Source organism: Phoca vitulina, unplaced genomic scaffold (genome assembly GCF_004348235.1).
Source record: "Phoca vitulina isolate PV1807 unplaced genomic scaffold, GSC_HSeal_1.0 scaffold25, whole genome shotgun sequence".
Taxonomy (NCBI): Eukaryota; Metazoa; Chordata; class Mammalia; order Carnivora; family Phocidae; genus Phoca; species Phoca vitulina.
Window position 1 is genome coordinate 12,871,295 of NW_022589728.1, and position 17,736 is coordinate 12,889,030.

A 17,736-nucleotide genomic window follows, 5' to 3' on the forward strand; every position below is an offset into this window, starting at 1 on the left:
GGCCTCAAATGTCACCAGTATCCTTGTTCCCTTTGTCTCTGCTTCTCACTGACTTCTGACTTCGTTTGATTCTCTCCTTTGGTATGTTGGCTTTCCTCATATGGCAGAAAACATCTTGCACTTTCAGCCCCTGGAGAGAGGCTTACTCAGTTGTCTTTTAACCGCATCCTACAGAAGGCACTCTCTTGAGGATCCCAGTTGGGTCAGGAGTAGGGTTGCCAGATAAAATATGGGCTTGCCCAAATACATTAGAATTTCAGAGAAACAATTCATCATTTTTAAGTTATAAGTATCTCCCAAAAGTTGCATGAGATATACTTAAACTAATTCAAGTGTATCTGGATATCCTATATTTTTATTAGTTAATGGCAACCCTGGTCAGGAGTCTGCTTCTAGACCAACTGGCCCAGAGCCAGGGAATTGGGGTTCTGTCCACCTTCACATCAGTTAGTGGTGGCCAGTGGGCTAGATTGTGTCCTCACTGCTGCTCACTTGCTCATGGGTGGGGATGGGGGTAGTTACTAGGCTGAGCAGACAACTCTGAGGGCATCCACCATACCAGCCTATTTGGACTAGCTGTTCTTCTGCCTGGAACGGGCTTTCTGCTGGATTTCTCCCCTGGCTCTAAGCACCTGATCATGTCCCCTACTCTCCAGCACAGTGCCCTGTGATTCACAGTCTCTGTTTCTTTGTGTTGTGATAGAAGCTCCATGAGGAGCAGGATCCGGTCAGGGGTTTCTCCAATGCATTCCGACATTTTATTAAGAGTCTAGCATGAGTTAGGTCCCAGTATGTACCTGGTTGGAAAGAATACAGCCCCAAATCCCCCTATCTGTGACATGGCTTTCCTTTCACACCTGTCCCCCAAGCACCAATCTTGCAGGAGATCTAGCGCTGTTCTCTGGAGGCTGCCTCTCAGAACTTAAACATGCTGAGGACCTGTGTGCTTGTCCTTCCTCTTTGATGGCTTCAGCCTGTGCAAGTGTGCGTTCCCCTTTGTGCCTTCCATCCCAGCCTGCCTGGTTACCTCCAAGCCTCGCACGTGTGCAGGGGCTCAGCTCTGGGTGTGGGTAGTGAGTCAAGGTGATCTTACCAGCAAGGGAGACCACGTTGGGGCAGATGCAGTGGATAGGACACTGGGTCAAGACTGCAGGAGATCCGAATGAGCTCATCCAGGGAAGCTGCACCCACGACACCCTGGGATGGCTTGCTAACAGATGGTTCCAGAAGGTCAAAGGTATCTAGGCCCTCCCCTTCTGTGCTCCTCTTCTTCCTCTGGTACTCTCCTCCTCTACCCTCTGCTTTTCCAGGATTTGCTCTCCCTTTCTTTCCTCCTATTTCAAGAGCACTTACCCAACAGTGGACCCCCTCCCTACTCTTTTCTTTTTGTTCATTTTATCGTTTTAACAACCCTACAGTATAGCAATTTGTACTTAAAAAAGGGGAAACATTAGGGAATGAAAAACCTTAAGGAAACCCAGCCAGAGAGTGATGGAGATGGGTTTTTAACCCAGGTCTTCTGACTGCAGAGTCTGCATTCGTAATCACCGCGTTATACTGCCACGTAGCCCTCTGCTGATGAAATTTCAGCCCTCATGGTGTGTATACGGATGGGCGGGTAGACAGATATTCGGGGTAGGCGTGACTGTGCGGATACGCTTCCAGCTTTATCCATGACCAGACTTGGGACTGACGGGCTCCCTTCCTCTTTCCATCCGTGCCAAGCCCCACCTGCCTGCAGCAACCCTCTGTCACCTGCCTTCGTTCTGCCCCTTTGTTTTCCATTCATTACACTGTTAGGTTAGCTGTCTCCTCCCCACATCTAGGGAGGCATTATTACTTTGCAAACAAAACATGTCCTGCTTGCCCTGGAAGATGGGTTGTCTGGAGAGATTTCCTGCAGACTGCTGTGCTCATCCTGGCGCGGGGGTTCTTGTAAACTGCAGTCACAGAGGGTGGCACTTCCTGCCGGAGAGAAACCTTGTCCTCTCCCTGACCTCTGTCTTATTATCCCTTGTCGTCCATCTTGGAATCCCTCTCCCATGCACACGAAGGCCTTGTCCTGCCAACCTCTGGATGCCTCAGGCAGAGAGAAAACCACAGCATTTGGAAGTGGCAGGGGACAGACAGATGTTGCAAAGTGGGATGTGTCCCTGCCTCAGTCCTCACTGGCCCTGTGGCCGATGCACCTGCTGACCCTCCCCCAGAACCACCGAAGACCAAAGCTTGCCACGTTCCTGAGCTCCAGTGTGGTCAATTATGTCGGCAAATAAATAAAGGTGGAAAGAGCAGGGGTTCCTTCCTGGCCCCTTTCTAGAACCTTCCTGGAATGACATAATTCTAATCCCCAGCTGCAGCTGAGAATGTGTTTCAAGGGCTCTGCTTCAGATAATGCCAGCCACAGTCGCTCCTTCCTCAGCTCCAAACTGTATTTTGCCTCTGGTCTGGGAATCTCTCTCTCTCTCTAGGCCCCTCAGTCACTCTCTTTCCAGGTTTTAACAGGGGAAGGGATTGGGAAGAAAATCCAAACCCTGATTTTTGAGTGGGGAGAAGCCTTTCACATGAAGAAAGAACATACATTAATAGCTCGGAAAACAATGGTAATATTTAATTAACCTTTTGAAATGGCTGATCTGCAAATCTGCACGTGTCAGCTCATCTTCAGAACAGAGGGACCGTGTGTGCCGATGCCAAAATCAACATGCTGGGTCTGTGCATTTCTTCTGTGGGGATTTCACAGGGGGAAATTGCAAGCTCCACTACCCCCACTCCCGCCCCCCCCCAACAAAATCAGTTGTTTTACTTTAAAAATTCATGTGATCCAGCTGCCCTCGTCAGGGTTGGACGTAGCCTGTTGTGCTACACATCTGAGGACCCCAAGTTGAAGCTTGGCTCCCTTCCCTGTCACTGTAGCCGACAGACTGTGGGCCTCCTGGGGGCCTGAGGGTCAGTTCCGATGACAGCAAAAATCAGCTCGATGCTCTTGGAGCTCTCCCAACACAGCGCATGTCCACAGGACAAAGGGAATTAGACTCATCTGCAAGTGTCAACTCTCTGGCTTTTTTTGTGATTTTTTTTTTTTCTTTTAAAGGCGGTGTGCTCTCTTAGTGTGAGAAGTCGTGTCATCCAGGGAGCGCTGGGGTTGGCTCATTAAAATATCACCTGGCTAAAGTAAATCAATGTTGATGGAATTGTTGAAGGTATTCCCCCTCGTGGAGCTGGTGTGTCTTGCCGATCAACTGGTTACTCCCATGGCGGGCGGAATGGATACCCCTCCTTTCTGCTCTGCATCCCATCCCTGCATTAATGAGCAAGGCTCGTAATGTAATCAGAAGCCTGGCTTGAGGGGTGGTGACTAAAACATTTCATTGCCTTTTATCAATAGCAGTAGTAAAAAGAATCAGAGAGGGCAATATTTTGCTTTTGAGGACTTCCAAAAATGAAAGAGTGTGGGCATGAAGAAAATGAACATGGACTAGTTGACTTGTACTGGTAAACTGTACAGATGCACCAATTAAGCAATAAGATGCATTTTGAAATGTTAAGAAAGGGGTGCCTGGGTGGCTCAGATGGTTGGGCGTCTGCCTTCAGCTCAGGTCATGATCCCGGGGTCCCGGGATGGAGCCCTACATCGGGCTCTTGGCTCAGCAGGGAGCCTGCTTCTCCCTCTCCCTCTGCCTCTCCCCCTGCTCATGTTCTCTCTCTATATATCTCTCTCTCTCAAATGAATAAATAAAATCTCTAAAAACTATGAAATGTTAAGAAAAATTACTGTAACTTGTAAAAAGCTTTTTGTTGTTGCTTTTGTGTGCCATCTTTCTTGAGATGGCCAGGACAGTGCCCTTCTAGAAGAAGTAGCTCATCATTGAGGACCATATTTCTCGGGAACAAGCCTAACCATGAGTAACTCAACTCATACAAAGACAAGAGCATCAATGACAATGACCCAAGAAGTGTGATAAATACCAAATCTACCAGTGGCAATCGCCAGGTTGACAGCCAAGGTTTTTTCAGTTTCAAAAAGCCTGGAAGGTGATAGGAAGGAAGGTTTCCTGGAGGTAGTAAGAAAATTTATGGTTTGGTTGTGAGCCTACACTTAGAGACCACTCACTACCCTCCAACCTTGTTCTCAGCAAATTATATGCCTTATCTCATTTAATCCTCACAACAAACCTGTGAGGGATTTACTAGTGTTAACTAGTGTATTACAGGTGAGGAATCCAAGGCACAGAGAGGTTAAGTAACTTGCCCAAGGTCACACAGGATATACTGACTCTGTGTAATAATTGAAGAGTTGAGGAGGAAGGTATCAGTTATATCTAATGATTTGTATTTTGCTTTAATGCATTTTCTGTTGTATCTTGTCTTTGTCATGTTTAGTAATTGGCCTTGGTTGTTCAACCTGACTTTCATGATATGTAGTAGCTTTGAGAGCTTCCAATGGCAGGCTCTTCTGAGAAGCTAACCCTGATCCCTCACCCACTCCAGGATGCATGGGTCTTTACTCTGTGAGAATGGAAACAGAGCAGATCTTAGATTGTGGGGGAGAGCATATCCATCCTGAACACACTCAGGGACCAAAGTCAGCCAAAATGAGAAAAGAGAGCAATGGGAGAGGGAAACTCTGCATGTGTGTAAAACATTCCATTCCCTTCCGCTCTCTGCTCTCCCCCTTGAAAAAGAAAGCTCAGTTTCAGGAGGGAAGTAGAAGAGGAAGCAGAATGGCAAAATGTAGAAAAGTGAGGACGGTTTCCATACGGGGCTGCCACCCATGCGGAGCACTGTTCCATCGGCCCACCAGACTGAAGACGCGAGTGCGTGAAAGTCACGTCCAGACTCCTGAGAGCATCAGATCGCAGAGCCGGGAAGGAGCTCAATATATGGCCTGTTTGAAGTAACCTGATTTCTGGCCTGGGCGTGTTTAAACCACCCAGAGCTAATACAATATGGCAGGCAGGACAATTTCTCAGTAAGGAAATGCACGTGGGGTTGATATTCTGGGGTCCCTCAGTCCAAAGTGTCTTATGTATCGGCCATCACACAAAGAGGCTTAATCCAGCTCTCAACAGATTTATCTTGGGGAAAAAGCCTCTGGGCTCCTTTCTAGGGAGGAGCCTCTTCACCAAGGTGCCCCCCCCCGACATTCAAAACTAGAGGCCACCAAAAGGCAATGTGAATAACATCGACATTGATGACTAGTGCTGGTGGAAACACCTCCCCGAAAGCCAAGGGACTTTTTGGATGTCCCACCGATTCATGCCTGTCTAATTCCCTGGGCTGCTCAACTATCACATTTAGTGATTAGCTCTCTTGAAAATCTACGTTGACTCCCAGGAGGTGGGTGGGTGAGGGGGAGAAAACTGTATGTGCATACATAAAAGCCGAGCCTGTGTAAATGTGTGTGTGTGTGTGCGTGCGTGTGTGTGCGTGCACTTGCTTGTATGTGCAAGTGATGAGAAGCTGAGGGTCTGAGCAGTTTTCTGAGATTCCCCAGAATACGGAAGGCTTGTGGTGCATATGGGAGAACTGACAAGTATACCAGAAGGTGAGGAAATGGCTGGAAGCAACACTAATGCCACTCCATCTGGAAAGAGGGGTACTGTTTAGTACGTCTGGAAAGCATTATTTCTGCAAATAGCTCAACCTCTATCAACTTTCAGGCAGGGATCCCGATCTGCTGCCAAAACGAGATCTCCCTGATGGCTGTGTGGCGGGAGAGGCTGAGCAAATGAACTAACAGCGGAAAGTAGGAAATGTGCAGAGATGGCAGCCGGCAAGGTACCACGCAGCAAGCACCTGCCTCTCTCCAAAAAGACAGCCGGGGCTTCACAGCGCATTAGGGCCAGGGCTGTGCTCGGGGAGGGCTGAGCCTGGTGGGATTTGGGGCTCACCAGCCATCTCCGACAATTTCTCGCCATTTTTGGGCTCAGAAAAGCCCCCAGTACAGTTAGCCAAATGGCTCGCCTGCATTGATTTTTATACCCGTGGGTATTTTGAAGGAAATTAAATCCATGTGTTTCTGATTCAGCTGCCATTAGCACATGAAAACGCTGTTTTGTGAGAGTTATGGTATGCTGTGGGTGCTTTCGCGCAGTGCTGCTAAATGCCATAAAACCGTCTAGCCAGACACGGAGGTGCAAGGAGCCGGGTGCGTTCTGCTATACGCCATTTCCCTGCCTATCCAGAAGGCAACATGTTTTTGTCATTTGCATCCTTTCTGAATGTAGCACAACACGGTTTCTCATGCCTGTTAATCATCTATCATTTCCAATTTGAATGAAGCCGTGTTAGTGTGGATGATGAGAAATTGCCTTTAACCGCGAATAGCTGGAGGGGATTCATATTCAAACAGCCACAAAGGCTGGCACCGGTCTCCAGGTCTATGGGCGGAGAGGCCGGTTCTAACTTGTCCCGGGAAGGCTCACGCAGCTTCTGGGCTGCGTCACCTAGAAGCAGGTGAGCCTGAGCTGGCAGCGGGAAAGAGTGGGAGAGCCCTGACCTGGACCTAGGAGAGGAGGGGGGCTCATTCCGGCCCCACTGCTTGCCCTTTCTGAGCTTCCCCTGCAATGATCATTGGGTCAAAGGCTATTGGTTTAGGGCCATTTCTAAGCTTGACATTTTATGATTGAAAACTGGCCCCTAGTTGTCCTTAGTTCTCATATTCACTGATGATTGCATGTATTAGGTCCCTAGAATGTTCTAGTATGTTTTGTGCTCAACACTGAGGACACACGATGAAAGGCATGTTTTTGCCTTTGGAGGGAGGAGGAAGGTAAGGGGACTAATTTATAGAGTATTGACTGTGAGACTGGCCCAGTGCTAGGGGCTTTATTTGCCAATCTCATGTCATCTTCACAAGAACATTCCAAAGTTGGCATTATTGTCCCCATTGTATAGATAGACTTGCCCTAAGGATCAGGAAGATTGGATACTTTGTTCAAGGACACAGAGCTTGTTGATAGAAGAGTTGGGGTGTAGAGTTTCTTATCCCTGACCCCAGAGCTCAGTTATCTTCCCTCCTTACCATTTCTTACAGTTTCATGTGATCGGTGTTAAATATATATGTATAATACATAATATTTTTTATTTGGAATCACGGAGGACGGAGTGCCTCATTCTGTTTTGGAGACACCGGGGGATTTCGCTGAGAAGATATTTGTGTTGGCTTTTAAAGGATGAGCAGGAGTTGACTGAGTGGGGATGGAAAAGGGGGTGGAAACGGCAGAAGGAATGGTGTGCACAAGACACAGGGTGAAAAGGAGAGCGAAGTGTTTCAGAAGCCGAAAGTCTGTCACCTACCTCATTTCTGCCACACTAATTAATGTCTAAACTGCTGACAGTGTCCAGGTCACGTTTCTCCCGTGGACACACCTATACCTTGATTGGATACTGTCTTAACGGAAAGATAAGACCTCCAATCTTTTCTGACCTCCGGTCCAGTCTCACCGTTCCATCTTTATCAGACTCCATAGGATGTCATCTTGGAGAGCAGATGACAGCTCCAGTGGTTTGGTTGACTTTGACTTTGGTCAACCTTGACTAACTCTCAGCAGAGGAGGGGTTCCCTAAATCTCCTTCCACCCACATTATCATCAAAGATGTTTTGCTCTTCACTTGCAAAGGAGAAAGCTGAAAGCACAGCTGGTGGCAATTCCGCTTTGAATTCAGAGGTTGTGGAGCAAACGGGAAATTTCATGCTGCAGCCGCGGTGGAGGCCGACTGAGGTTTCGCAGCTTACGCGCTGTGTCCACAACCTGCTTCCCATGAAATTGCCCACAAGTGTGGACAACCTGGGAAGCCACAGCTGAGCTGCTTGTCTAGGAGGCTCCCTGGATTTCCTAACTAGGCTTGATCCAACGATGAATAAAACCACATTCTCCTAGGTCCTCGACTGGTCGAACTTGCCCTGCCTCCTATTGCCATAGTCAGGTTGCTTTCAAAAGCAGTAATAGAGGCAGTCTACTAAGAGCTGCCTTCTCCATCATGAAGATCTCAGGAGGTCTCTGGACTCCTGGCCCCGGGCTGTGCTGGGCTCCTGATTGAACAAACTTGCTTACTTTGGTCCAGAATTTAACTTGTGGCTTGAGTGCCTTTGGTGACATGTGTCTGTGCTTTTAGTAATGTCTAAACTCATCCTTCTGGTGTGAGTGTCAGTCAGTTGTGAGAATCCAGCACTGCATTTAGACTTAGGGGACCTACATCTAGGTCCAGAGTCTTTTCCTAAAAAATAAACTGCATCATCTGTTAAATGAAGAGGTCAGACCAGATAACGGCTAATGGCCCATCTGGTTTTTAAATTTTCTGATTTCTCTTGTTCTAGCTGTGCTAGAAGTTGAAAACCTCTGTTTGCTCTCATTCAAAGACAATCTCACTCTCCTAATATCGTTCTAAAGACTGCTTTAGTTTTTACATCCCCATCCTAGCTGTCTCTTTCTGATCCCCAAACAAATCCCAATTTATTTGGTCTTTTCTCAGAAGGACAATTTCCCAAACATATCATCATCCATGTGTACACGAAACTCTTTGGGACTCTCTCCAACGTCTTTACATCACACTTCCAAAGAGAATATCAATATTGGGGTTGTGTGTCTGGGTATGGATAGAGTCGGGTTCTGCCTATCTAAACCTTGCTTCTGTGAGAGCTAAACCATGTCAGGGAGTTGCAGCCCACTATCTTCTCCAGTTGGGGTCTTTTAGAGTACAGGCAGCATTATAAGTGTTATAAATATGGCGGCCAACAGTGAACAACCTGGACCCATTCCCCTCTTGGCTTGTGTAGAGAGAGGGCAGTCAGGTGGCATGGACACATTGTTGGCAGGAATCATTGCTCCCTCTATTTGGGAATGAAGGACCATAAATGGTGGCTGCCTTCCAAACTGCCAATAAATAAGTAAATATAGAGTGTTGACATTGGTCTCCCTGCCAAACGCCAGGCTGCTTCTCTCCTCATCTTGGGGGAGACGAAAGAGAGAAGGGTCATTGAATAGGCTGTTGAGAAGTAGCCTCCATTCTACTTGGAATCTTTCCTCCTTTTAGAAACCTTTCAATCGGCTTTCTGGTCCTTTTTGGGGAGTGAGACAATTCTGTCAAACATGAGATTGTGTTAGCTTATTCATAATAATTATCAGCAATAGGGTGAAATGGAGCTGCTTCTAGGGATGACTGTTGTCGACAGATACTTAGGCTACATACGGAACAACTACTTAGCCCCTGAGAGGGTCTGTGTTCGGCGTGCAGTGATCAGGAGGAGAAGGGAAGACGGGTGAAGGTGCTGCCAAGCACACACCACCCTGGTGCTCTGGGGCTCAGTTTCCTCTCCGTGCACAGACTCACAAGGTTTTCAACCTCTGCCTTCGGAATTAGAGGATTTCGTGCACTGCGCAGTTAAAAGTCAGACAAAATGGTGGTGGTGCTTCTACATAAGAAAGACATCGAGAAGAAATATCTTGTTTACCTTTATATGCCTAGTGCTTAACACGGTGCCAGTCACATCAGAGGCACTTAATAAATATTTGTGGAAGGAATGGATTAATTTGGAGACCTTTGCTTCCTGTCTGCTGGGATCTACTGGCTATTCCTGTATTTTGACTTACTCCAGAGCCACACTTCCAGGATGTCTTAGGTTTAAGATTTGGCTCTTTTGGATACTCCTCTCGCTATCTACTCATGTACAGCTTTTTCCTCCGTTGGACCCTCACCACCAGCATTGTGCAGGGCTCCTCCTCTTCCTCTTCCCTTTCCCCTTCCCCTCCTCCCCCTTCTCCCCCCTTCTCCTCCTCCTCCTTCTTCTTCTTCATATCATTTCACCACTTTCCTCTTTTCTTTGAAAAATTTCACAACCCTCCAGTATAAACAGCTCACAAAATTGGAGAAACTGAGGAAAGAGAAGGCAAGGAGCTAATGGAGGAATGAATAGCACCATAACCTCTCTTTTCTGAAGACCCACGGAGGTCTGGTCTCCTGGGCAGAGCCACTAGCCTTAAAGGGCAATGCACACTTCAGTTTTCCACTATTGTTTTGACAGCTGAAGTGCAAAGGAATTAACTCTTTGAATAAAAGTCTTCTACAGTTTGATGACTGCTTTTCTTTAAAGCGTGACTTATTATCTACCTACGAAGGTATCGTGTGAGGGTATATTCACATACACTGACATTGGATAGTATGGAGTTGTTGACTAGTTGAGAGATTACTGCTTTCCCTACACATTCTCATGGCATCTGAATGACCCAAGAGTTCCTATTCGTGATTCTGAGATTAAGACTTTCGGGTAATTAGGGAGATTCTGTTTTCTAAGAACTCTGGTTCCAAAGAATTGTGGCTTATTGGTGCGGACGTTTCAGGGGACAGCGTTCCGTTTAGGGGCTGGGGTAGTTTAACGGTCAGCCTTTGCCATACCATATCAGTAAAATTACATAAATGTACCACTTAACATGCTTTCACATATTTTTAAGATTATAATAAGCACGTCTGTATCAGTGAAGAGACATACGCCTGCATGATTGCTTTTTTTATTTTCCACCTAGGGTCCTTAAGATACTTTCCCTATTTATATTTTTAATTGCGTGGAAGTACCCGGAGGCTTAGTATCAAAGGAAGAAAGTTGTAAAAATGGAATAAATAAATAAATTAAAATTAAAAAAAATCTGAGTTAGTGATGTCTGACTTCCTCTATTCATGTTATTGCTACTCTTGTTGCTTTTTGGTTTTTGTTTTGCTTCTTGACTGTTGTTGTTTTCCACCAAAGCTGTCATTTATCGTGAGAACAAGAGCAGCTATGTGTTGATTTTTCTGGATTCTTTTTGGATACTATCCCAGTGCTAATGAAGGCCCTTCCAAAGTGCTAAAGAGCGGGTGCCAAAATCAGTTATGCTGAAAACAATAGAGAAGAGTGGTGCACAGACAACATCTCTGTCCCCATATATGTGCACACACTCACAGATATTTGAATTAATACTTGTGGGTGTGCAACTCCCTATGTTTGTGCAGATATACACGCACATTTTGCAAACACAGAGTGTGCGCTGGAGCTACGCTGCCGAGAATGTGGGGCTGCATTTTTATCAAAGGACTTTTTACATCTGCTTGCAGAAAATGTTCATGGATCAAAGGATGAACAGAATTCCTAGATTTTGCAGTGTCCCAATTTGTCGGTTGAGAAGTTATTAGAGGTGTACATTTACTGACTTAAAACATTGAGATGTGAATATAAAGATTGTTATGGATCTTAATTGTTTTATCATGAAATGAGGATTTTACTTCAAGAAGTACCTGGAAAGTGCTTAGCTTAGGCTTAGCTGTTGTGCTAAGATTAATAAAATCTTTACCATTGGTCTTTGAGTTTTTCTGAGGTAGTTTATTAACCTGAAAAAGGGGGACAATGTTGTAGCTGGGGCTCTCCTCTCTCTCCCCCTCAACAGAGTCTCTTTGCCTTTCTCCCAATGTGTAATTATTCTCTCCTCAATTTGTTTACACAGCTTGGAGATGGGGACAGAGTTCTCTGGCGACCGTGCAACTGAGTGCAATCACCCTAAAGAGAAGCATTTAGAAGCTATAAAACCTAAATGCCCTGCCATGCATCATTACATCACACAGTTATTCAAAATTAGTAAATTAAATTAAATAATCTCAAATAACTTGATTTCGGGGCTCTAAAATTTCATCTCTATGGTGCCCAGTACTCCATTTCCTTTATTATTATTGTTCATCAAGTAGAATTTATGTTTTTTATGAATCAAAATCCTTGCCTGCCTCGCGGGCCCAAACTGCTGGCGGCTGGGTAGGAGGAGTCGGTAGCTTGGCGCGCCACCTGCCGGCTGATTCGGGCACAGCGGCCGGCCCCGGACTTCCCACCAGTTCCCAGTGTGGCCACGGCACTCAAGTCACTGTAAAAATCACAGACAGGACGACGCTCTCAGCGAGTGTGCTAACGGCTCTCTTGGGCTTTGTCGTTGTGGGTCAACTTGAAGTCGCGGGGACAACCCAGAGAGATTTGCTGTTGAGGCTGGAGGAGTGTTTTCTGGCCTGGTGGTTTTCTGCGCCTCCCATTCTTCTTTAGTAAAGGCCAGATGATCTAATCAGACGGCTGTTTACCCGACGGATCTGGGAGGCCAGATTCTTCATTACCAAAAGCCATTCTCTGCTCATGCCTGTTCCCGTTTGAAGAGGACACTGATGTTGAGAGACCGTGGCGGCTGGTGCCAAGACCCCATTTTCTTTAAAATGCTGAATTTTGCCATGTGTTGCAGTTTAGAAAGTAGTTTATTTGTAGGCAAATCTCCCCCCCCCCCCCCCGCCCCCCCAACACTTCTGCAGTGGAGTTGAATTCTGGCATGGCTGGGGCAACCGCAAGCCATACGTTGTTTTAGAGGCTGGTTTAAATGTACTTTCCATTTAATAGTTGCATAACTAATCAACTGTGTGTGTTTCAGGAGGGAAAAGTCCTTTCGAAGCAGCATTGAAATCTTCCTCATTCCCAACTTTTCTGACACCTTTGTTTAATCTCTCTTGCTTCGGTAAAGTTGTGGAAGGGTGCCATTCACACGCTTTCACACATTTTTAAGATCCAGGCGTCCCGACTAGGCATCCAGGAAGTTCCTTTTCTCTGGTAGGTTCCCAAAGCAGAGGACTCAGAGTGGGTATTTGGGTGTCTGAGAGCGCCTCCCAATTTGTCAGCCGTCTCCTCTCCCTCCACCCCCCCCCCCACACCAGTCAAATGGTTCAACATAGCAACAGATGGTGTTTTAGGCTTTTTGCTGAGTTTGGGATGGTCTCTTTTGTGCTTTTTCAGGAAGATTTCAACAGTCAATCCACTCTGTTATTAATAAATTCAAACGAGATATTAGAACCTTCTTTTAAAAATTGATTGAGCTTACTTCACTGGGTCCCATGGATCAAACAGTGGTAAGGTGTTATCCCCATCTTCGGAAGGAAGTCTCCTTTCTCTCCTTAACGGGAAACCTCTCTGCCTCCCTTGTAGCACTATTCCCCATTGCTTCTAAGCATGTTCTTCAGATCTGGGTACAGAGAAGAAGTGTAAGGGAAAAATTCACCAGATTGGGAACAAAAGCACATAATTTATAGTTCTTTTGTGTGGGCTAGGTTACAAATCTCTGAAGATTAGAAGACCACTTTATCTTTTGAGAAAGAGTCAGACCTAAGTAATATTGTTCATTTGATTCAAGAAAAGCAGACTGAGGGTTGCTAGATGGTCTCGTTACTGAGTTTGCAGTTAATACAGAAAATCCTGTTCTTGAAGGACTGCCTAAGAGGCTTCCCCTTTGCCATTCAGCGGTGTGAGGAAAAACCAAAGACTCTTTTGTCAGGTTGTTCACTTTCCAGGTGGAACCATCTTTCCTTCATCTGGTAACCGAAGGCAAGCTCTTCTGAATATCCCGGCCCTGTAGTTCATGTCTTGTTAGTATTGTTATCATTAAGATGGCTTTAATGGCTAGGTCCCTGTGGGAGTGGTCCTGCTTTCGTGCCAGGTTCTGCAAGTCTTGGCCAAGCAGCCAGCGCATGATTCCAGGAACCCTGTCCTGCACTTAGCACCTGCCCCTGGGTCTCTCCCCCCTTAGTCCTGTGGTTTTCTAGCGTGGGTCAAATACAGTATTTGGTGGGTTTCTAAAAACTCTACTGAGTTTAAAAGAGTTGGTAAAGAAACACAGGCATGGACTAGTTTCCCCAAACCCAATTGTTAATTTGTCTGTCTTACTCTTTCATGGAGAAACCCCAAAACAAAGCATCTAAAAGGTTGTGCTATCTGACATCGAAATACCTTCAGGAAGGTGTTATGGGCCGAATTGTGTCCCCCCACCAAATTCACTTGTTGCAGTCCTAACCCCTGGTACCTCAGAATGTGGCCGTATTTGGAGACAAGGTCTTTACAGAGGTAATTAAGGTAAGTGAGGTCATTAGGGTGGGCCCTAATCCAATTGGAGTGGTGTCCTTATAGGAAAAGGAGGTTAGGACACAGTCATGCACAGAGAGAAGACCATGTGAGAACACCAAGAAGATGGGCATTATTTACATGCCACAGAGAGAGGTCCTTCCTTCAGAGACCTCAGAAGGAACTGATTCTGCCCACACCTTGACCTTGTACTTCTTGCCTCCAGAACGGTGAGATGATACATTTCTGCTACTGTTTAAGCCGCCTGGTCTGTGATCCTTTGTTACAGCCGCCCTTGCAAACTCATACAGAAGGTGAGAAAATTCATTCAGCCATCGGTGTAGTTTGGTATTCCAGAATGACTTCCGTGATTTGGAAAAGCCTCAGGCTTGTCTTCCCTTGCAGGAGAATTGGTGTGTTTCTTGGTGGCAGGGCTCCACAGTACACAAAATGAGGCCCCTGGAGGTCTCCAGCCTGGCCCTCACGTAACTGCTGAATCCTGGAGAAATCATAAAGTAGAACTAAAGTCTGTGGAGCATTACTGCCATGTGTAAACCCTGGTTAACAATGCATGTAACTGTCTTCTATTTGGCTTCATATGTCTGGACACAATAAACACTTTCAGGCTGAAATGAAAACACTTTAAGAACACAGTGCTTTATGTGTTTCTTTTGCAGACCCTAACAGGATTTTGAACAGAGTTAAGCTCTGTGGGCCTGCAAATTCAATCCCCAGGTACTGATGCACCTGTCTATGTCAGCTGGACAGACGGCTCAGGTAAGAGCTTTTGGCTGTGCCCCGAAAAGTGAGGCCTTCATCCATAAATGCTTTTTAAGGACTTGCCCGATTCATCTTCTCATCCATGCAGCTAGCTGTTTTTCCCAGGGATCCCTTGGTCAAATGCTTCATTCTTTGCTGGATGCCATGGGCATTGAGTTTATCCCATACGGCGTTCATAGTAACGCCCCAGAAACTACACTCGTTGCAATCTGGGGGACACAGGAAACACAGCAACTGCTCTGGTACATGCAGTGGATTTGGTTTAGTAGACATGAGAAAACAAGAAAACAACTTTCAGCTGGATTTGTGGGGTTATTTTTTTTTCCATGTTAGTGAAAAAACATTTCAAAACCAAGTCAAATCACAAGAATTCCGTCTCCCTGGAAAAGATTGTAGAGCATTTTTATTTTTATTTCCTTTAGTGTGCCTCACTATGTAACCCTGGCTTATACAGTCCTGAAACCTTTTTATGGAAAAGTGGATAAAACTCAAAATGAGTCTCAAAAGGGATGGGAAGGCAGGAGAGATGTAGAGCAAAGAAACGCCTTTTGCATGGGCTTTTCCGAAAGCTCAGTAGAATTTTAAAAAATCAGGTATTGTTATTAGTGTCGCTTTAAGAACCTGTAAGGTTACTAATGGATACAGGTCATGGTGACAGCCTTAAATAAACCTTCAGTAATAAACAAATCATGTTGCATTTTCATGAGATTGCCATCATCTTGTGCTTGTTCCAATAGGGCAAAGAACATATGAAGGAAATGAGCATGATAGATCGTATATATCATGCTGTCACACCCATGAGTGAGACAAACAATATCTCAAGGAGACTCACACTGTCTTCCTGATAAAAGTCAACGACAATGCACATTAATATGGATCCTGTACTTTACAATAAACTATTCACTACACACACACACACACACACATACACGCTCACTATGGAATAAGAAAGGATTCAGTAGATGTTAGGCATTTGCTCTTGGGATTTGGGAATTAAATACAGAGAGGGCTAATCAAATGTCCAAAATTGAAGTGGACTTAATAAAATGAATAAAATGAGTCATCTAACTCATAATTATATATGTATGTCACCTTTGCTTTGGGTCCATAACTCAAGACCCCACATAAATTAAGTTTATAGTTTGACCCGTTTAAAAATAACTCTCTTTTGCTGTTGAGATCTTTAAGGTCAAGTTCAAGAAGTGTCAGCACTCCAGTGATTTACCATTTTGGGTTTCCTTTTTGAATCTCTTTCTCCAGCATTGGTGTGTTGCTTCTCTCTCCACCATTTGCGCCAGAGAGCTGATGGGCTATGTATATTTACAGTATCCATTGTCTGGTAAGAATATGACAAATATCTGCATTGTTTTTCATTTTTCACTTGTCATAAGGGTATTTGAGGTGATATACTAAATAGGCTCATACGAAGTCCTAGGACTTAACATACCATTTCCTTCACAGTAATCTGAGTCTAACGCTCACATTTTAAAATATGATTTTGTTTATTGGTGAATCGATAAGGTGTGTTAAGCAATCAAGAGAGTATTTTCATGGTTTAATAGAAAAGATCCCGATGTTTTTCCTATCTGGATGGTCCTTGAGATGAATGTGGTGTAAATGAATGTATGATCCATTTCACCGCTACAGAGGCAGCTCAGAAATCTTTACGTGTATTGATGGGCTAACAGCTGCAAACACAAGGTGACATCTTTAAAGATAAGGACACTGAGGTATTGATTAGACAAATCTATTTGGCAAGGCAGCAGTGATGTATAGATAGGGGACAGGGAGAAACCTGTGAATACATGTATTTGAAAATACCTTGCACAGTTCATAAATTATTATAATAAAGGCTCTTCCAGTGGCTTAAGGATCCAAGTACTATGAATTGATTGTTAACATTTCACTTTAAAGATAGATTAATTAATTAATAATAGGTTAATGAAGATGATTAATGGTATATTAATTAATATGCTAATTCTTATGAAAGTACTGCATATATGACATCAAAATTCACACTGAATGAATTCACTGTGAGTGGGATAATGGTAACGAATACCTAATAAACTAATAACAAGACGTTTAGAATTTCGGGCATTCAAGTACTGAGGGTGGCAAATTCATGGCCCCTGCTGAGGTGTCAGCCTGATTCTAGAGGTTCTGCAATCTTTCAGCATGAGTTTCCCTGATGATCTGAGATTTCTCCACTGGCCATTTTGCTTCTGTTGGGTCAGGTGCAGCTGAGAGTGGTGTCTCGGTCTTTGGCCCTTCGATAGCGGCTGGCTGTTCCATGAGTCTTCTGAGCAAACTGTTACCAAAGCAATGCTGATGAGCTGGAGCGAATCACTAGATGCTGGTTAACTAAAGCCTTGCAAAGATTCCCGAAAGGAGGTTCTGCTCTTTGGTTGATCCTTTTGATCCTAGCTGTGATCTAAGTTTACTGTGTCCTGGAGCTCACTCTGAGACGGAGAGAAGTGGAGGGACTTCCCCAAGGGCACACACATGTATACCCCCAGTCCAGGGTCCTTCCTTCTGGCCCTCCAACAGGGCACCGTGACTAAGCTGCGAGCTGGGGCTGAACGGGGGCAAATGCAAGAGTGTTTACCATCCGGGAAGACAGTGAATGATTGGAGGTACTTTATGGATGGGTTAATTTCCTGCCCTAGGACAAGGGCTCTTGCATAGCATTAGAATTCTGGGCCTGTTTCAGTAATTCAGAATCATTCCTACTTGGCAAAAGCAAAAACCTGAGACCTCGGAGCTGGTTGTTTGCTCATGTATTCGGTAATTCACAAATCCATGAGAAAAACAAGAAATGAAGTCTAAATATCAAATAGCTTCTCTCTTCTCCCAGTATCTAAGCAGAACCCTATTTGAGAAGCCAAGAGAAGTCAAATTTCTTTGCATGAGAAAAGACCAGGAGTTGGGGCAAGCCTCCAAAGGGAGGCAGGTAAGAGCTAAGGAATTTGGAACTGCTGCTCTGAAGAAGGAAATCCTAAGGAGGACTTTCAGGAAATCTTGCTGTGTGCTTTGCGATGTAACCCTCCTCCCCACCCCCCTTGCCACCATCT

The 17,736-nt window shown here is 45.2% G+C and overlaps 1 long non-coding RNA gene across 10 annotated transcripts in view; it reads left to right on the top strand.

Moving 5' to 3' along the window:
* The window catches only part of LOC116642919, a 105,457-nt gene that overhangs the window by 53,758 nt on the left and 33,963 nt on the right, over window positions 1-17,736 (top strand). For all 10 annotated transcript variants that reach the window (XR_004301435.1, XR_004301437.1, XR_004301441.1 and 7 more), the window contains 2 exons: window positions 14,563-14,662; window positions 15,926-16,004. This is a non-coding gene — a long non-coding RNA (uncharacterized LOC116642919). The remainder of the gene's footprint in view (window positions 1-14,562; window positions 14,663-15,925; window positions 16,005-17,736) is intronic.